The sequence below is a fragment of the Punica granatum genome, chromosome 2 (assembly GCF_007655135.1).
Source record: "Punica granatum isolate Tunisia-2019 chromosome 2, ASM765513v2, whole genome shotgun sequence".
Classification (NCBI taxonomy): domain Eukaryota; kingdom Viridiplantae; phylum Streptophyta; class Magnoliopsida; order Myrtales; family Lythraceae; genus Punica; species Punica granatum.
Genome location: NC_045128.1, coordinates 40,550,881 through 40,556,880, shown reverse-complemented (window position 1 = coordinate 40,556,880; position 6,000 = coordinate 40,550,881).

Sequence of the window (6,000 nt, the reverse complement as noted above, 5' to 3'; positions counted from 1 at the left end):
TGATGAGAACAAGGTATATGAGATCTTTACCTGTCGGTTTCAGTTCTTCTCTTGGTATTATCTCTTCCTCCTCTCAGAATCCAATCCTACCTTGAGCTTGAACTAGAGCATACCAGTAGAACTTTGCTGTTATCCGTGAACCGTTATAGCATTAACATATTGAGTATACTACAAATTCGGAGCCTAAATTCAAAGAATAGCCTATTCAAACATGTGCTGCATCACTGCGTAGATCAGAATATACTTGGTTCTCTCAACAGCAGTACCTGGAGGGGAACATAATATCAAGATCTTGCAGCTCCTTTGTCCATGTTCCATGTGGCTGCTTGTAATATCTTGAAGAATAGTGGGTCAATCGATCACCAAGAACCTAGCAGGAGGATCGAAAGAAGCATGTTGTAGCAAAGGACAACTTGCCGATCTGTTCATGCACAAACTGAATGTATATGCAATTGAAATTGTCCAGTGGATAGATTTGCCGGCAAGTCATCCTTGGCTGCATCATCCTTCTCGATCCCAAGTTGCTAGGCAGTTAATGAGCAGTAGATAACATGTGAGAGCTGAGACAAAATCTGTAAGCTAAGTCTGATATATATAGAGAGAGCAAAAGAGAGACCTGAGCTGATGAATCAGTCAGCACATAATCTGATTGGAAGAGAGAGAGGTTGCAGCCTTCTTTCTTCTATGCATAGTGTATACACACACACACACATACTATGATGCATATGCATGGTTGGTTTAACCCAGTTAATATATTCACATTTTTTCTTCAGTTCCATGAGAGAAATAGCCTGTGGTTTCGATTTTGCCAGCAACTGGCGCTCAGCTATAATTGATGATTCAGTTAATTAACACAAGAATATTATCATATGTTTCGTAGCTGTAATTAACCTTTTTGATTGATTGCACGTGCATGTCATTTCCAGTAAAAGATCTCGAATTTCTGAAAGAAGCCAAGCCAGAAACTCTCTCCCCGGTGTTGTCAGTTTTAAGCATCGAGCAAATCACCGTATTCTGCTTTGTCGGGACAAATATTATAGTGTTTGATCTTGTAACTTGCATACACACATCCCCAAATATATGTATATGCAGCACACTCATCGATCCTTTGCTAATTTCTGTTTTCTTACTTAGAAAGGAAACATAATATATATTGCCATGATACAATGTGGAAACTTGCACTCTCAGTCTCTGTCTGACTCTAGTGTCAGTCAGTGATGATTATTTTTCCAGTTGAGAAGAGCATCAAATCAAATCTGATAAATCTTCGAGTAAATGGATCTGAAACACAAAACGGTTCCTGCATGAATTGGGCTCAAAGGGATAGCATATAAGGATATAAGCGGCCTGTGAAGGACGATTACATGCTTCAACTCTTCGTGGCCCTAAGTCCAGACGGAACGCGTGCTCTCTGAGCCTGAGGCAACCCGATATGACTGGAATAGCTTTTAGCTATCACTTTGTTTTATCAGATCTCAATATCGGTGTTTTTTCTTTTTTTATAGATTTTAGTTTCAAGTATTGCTCCCATCGGACTTCTTATGTCAAGATATGGATCAAATAATATATATTCCTTTATAGGTGGTCTACAAGCTGCAGCTCAATCAATTAGTTATGAAATTCCATCAACTCTTTTGTGAGTTATCATGCTCCAAGCTTGTTAAGGGATTCTATTATGTGTGTACTTTCATCAATCAATCTTGCAGTTCGCACCAGGCCACGTTTATAAGTATAGCTGATCTTGGATCAACCAAACAATTGCTCCATGATTAACAGGTGTGATTATAGTTAATTCTAATGATATGAACTAGCAAATTATCCTTTTCATGTCCCATTACCCGGGAAACAATCAACATGTGCATGCTTTATTATTATAATGGTATAAAAATGTTTACTGAAATGTTTATAAGGTATTGATCGTATTTTAGCTCCAGAGAATTCATAGAATAAATGAATCAATCTCAATTCATATGCCACCCATTTGTGTTTGGTTTTTGGGCAATTTAAATGCAAAATTATATATATATATATCTATATCTATATCTATACTATTATATATAAAAGTATGATAAGTTTCTACAATTTTTAATATTCAAAAAATGCTTATATACCCTCATGACTTTTTCTAGTATTTTTCGGCTCGCGACTTTTGGTCACACATTTGAAATATATATATATATATATATATATCGGCTCTTTTTATTCATTATTCATTTTTTATGTTTTATTGCCTCATATATCTCTCAACCGAGTTAGCTTTCATCACATATATGTTTGTTCTATTATTATTTCATAGTGAATTATAATTTCAAAATTTCTCACGCACTTTCGACTCTCTATTCATCGCTCATTCTGAATATTCGTTGCTTTGCATGTTCTATCATATATTGTCTCAATCAAGTTAAACTTTTTACATATCTTTTATAGCACGATCATTTTCAAAGTGTTTTTCCAACCTTTTTTTCCCTTTCTACCCTTGTAAGTTAATAATATTACTATTTTACCTTTTACTCAAATAATACGAATATTACTAAACATTACATCTTTTCAATAGCATGGCATCATTTCATTTGTTTTAATAGAAAATCTAACTTATACGTATTCTTTCTCACGACTTTTTGAGTTCAAGGTATCATTTCATACTTCTTCACTATAAAAACTACCTAGCATGTTTTTTCTCATAATTATTCACTCTAACGAACGCATTAAACATGAAATAACTTTTCCATTTAATACTGACGATTCCTCTCCCCCCTTCTTATTTGCATTGGTAATTTTTTCAATTTTCTCTTTCAGTTTTTAATTACTTCTCCTTTTATTTATTTTTATTCTTTGACTTTGCTAATCGTTGAAAAAACACTTCCCGCATTCTCTTTCTTCGACTATAATCCTTTCAGATTTTTTTCAAGTTTCAAAAACCAACTTATACCTATTTTTTTCTCACGACCTTTCGATTTCAAGGCACCCTTCCATACTTTTTACCTAGCATGTTCTTTCTGATTTATATTTGTATCAATGGATTTTCAAAATTTATATTAATAATTTTTAAAAATTATTTTATAGATGGATATTTCTTATGAGTTACTGACATATATCCTATGATTAATTCCTATAAAAAATATCGAAGAAATTCAAACAATTTTTCTACAAAATTTTCAAAATTTATATTAATTTATTAAAAAAATTATTTAAGACATTATGTTGTTGGTAATTTGTTTCAAAGTCCTAGTCAATTTTTTTATGGGATTCTATGCATACAAAAGTACGCATTAAAGAAAAAAGAGAAGAAGAGTTTCAAATAAAAGAGATACTACATCATTAATTTATTTTTATTTTTATTTTATTTTCTCTTATCTCATGTTTTTTGTTCTCTCCTTATTCTTATTCTCTTCTTTTTCTTCTGACCACAGACATCGGCTACTGTTCTATCCATTACCACTATAGTGGCTGCCGCCACCACCTGCTAACAATGTTTACACAAGCTCAAAGTCCTCATGCTGTCAATGTTCTCCCTTCATGAGCTCTAGGTGCATTTTCATTCGTACTCTTCAATGGTAGTTTGTATTGCTTTCAATGTAAATCTAGTATCGATTATAAATACAACTTATCAGTTTACAACTGAAATTAAATTTACTCTTGTGCCTTAAATGGGATCTAAAGTGTATTTTTTGTTTTCTTATTTTATTTATTAAGTATAAATTATAATATATAATATGAACTAATAAAACAAATTTAAATACATAAAATCGAGTTCAATCAATTTGATTGCAATTTTCTTTCTTTCAAACCTAAACCCGACCCTTAAGGTCTTTAACTTTAGAAATTTTTTTGATCGATTTGGGTCGGGTTTTTTGAATTTTGAGTTATGGGTGTGATTGCAAGATTATTAGTAAAAATAATATTTCTATTAATTATTATGTAAACTTTTGTTGAAAATTTGAATTCACTTCTCTATTTTTTCTTTAGGATATTCTAAGATCAAGTAAGAAAAATATATCAACTAAAAATATTTCCTTGAAGTAAATTATTTTTAATTGCATTAATTTCATTTTTTAAAATCATTTCTATTATTTTAATCGTACTTGTCAAATTTTTATTATTCATACACTAGATTCTACACCAATGCTATACGCAATGTAAAAAAATATGGTTTAAAATATTGTCTCTGTATGTTCGTCATTATATACCGTCTGTAATTCTACACAGTTGTGCTATTATTAAAAAAAATTAAGAATTTGTGATAAAATTTTTAAAAATAATTTTTTCAGTGAAAGAAAAAAAAATAACTTAGGTTGAGATAGAGATAGAGTGAGGGTTGGAGAAATAAGTAAAAAGTAGAGAGGAAGATAATCACGTGTGAATCAATAAAAAAACTAGATAAGAGATATGAATTTAAAATTTGAGTAGTTTTATAGTTTTATTTTTGCTTTCAGTTTTATTTTTCTTCAGTAGAGTAAAAATAATGGAAATAATTTCATAAAATTATACAAAAACTGATACATATACTTTAATATAGTGATTTGTTATTAGTATGCTAATTTTGTATATATTTTTTTATGTTACACATATGTAAATGCTATTATCAATATATATGCATGTATATGTTTTCATTGAAATTAATATTATTTATTTATTTTATTAAATTACATGAAATATTTTTTGTGAATATTATTAGTTACTTTTAATAATTTTTATTTTGAATTTAATATTTAAATACCCATGGGGTCTACTTGGTAGATTTTCATGTGCCATGTCTGCAGTGTTAGTACCATGTTAGAAAATTCCATTAAAATTGATGGGAAAATGATGGTACGTTAGACATGATACGAAACTCAATTTGTAATTTTTCATGCTATTAAAAAAATTCGCGATAGAAATAATAAGAACGGAATTTTTATTTTATTTTTTTGCATTACTAACCGTCATAGATATTATTAACTATTTTTTATTTTATTTATTTATAACTTAAAGTAAGGAAATATTTTTTACTAGAAATGGTCACAAATCCATTCAAAATGAGATACTATTAATTTATTTATAATATATATATATATATATATATATTTTTTTTAAAAAGAGTTTTCTTGATTTTGAACTTATGAATATCTTGTGGTCCATTAATTCTTATATTTTTACAAGCATATATTATGTCCTTCGAATATTATGTATTTTAACCTTATCAAAGAATATTTCACGTGCAATGTACATGTAAATTTACTTGTCTGTATAAATATATATTCTCTGTGGAGACAAAAGTGAATAGTGTTTGGGGCAACACGAGTTTTCTTTTGAACTGAAAATTATTCGGATCATCTTTTGCTTGAACCCAAGGGACAGATATATTTCATATAGCTAGCAACTGACGTCAATCACAGCCCTCCAAAAAAAAAAAAAAAAGAAGGAAAGGCCACAAGCTTCATGCTTGGACCACCACCCCTAGAACCATGGACCTATTATTTCTTTCTTTTCTTTTCTTTCTTTTTCTTATCCTTTTCTTTTCTGGAGTTTAGCATTGTTATTTTATACAGGATTTCGAGGAATATATGCATGAGATGGACACCTTGACTCATGACAATGATATTAAAGATATAAAACTGAAAAAAAAAAGAAAAAAGAAAAAGGAAAGAAGGGGGAGGAATAAAATTTTTGAACTAAGGCCATGGGCATATATCACAAGTGCCATTTATGGAATGAATGTTAAAAGATGAGAGGGATGGCTATGAAGAAGAAGCTACCCTTTCTAAGGAGCGCGTGCCCTAAAAAGAGGATATAATATAATGATGCATATTTTCGCCTGATAATAAAAAAATTTCAAATTCAATATTGAGTGAGATTCGTTTATTGACTATTAGATTTCTATTTCACTCCACAAGTCTCATTTATAATAAAAAAAAGAGTGCGTCGTCTAGCTACTCCTCCTCTCCCTCCTTCCTTGGTAAAATGTTATCACAATGAACCAACATTTCCCTATACATCTTTTATATATATATACCTACATGC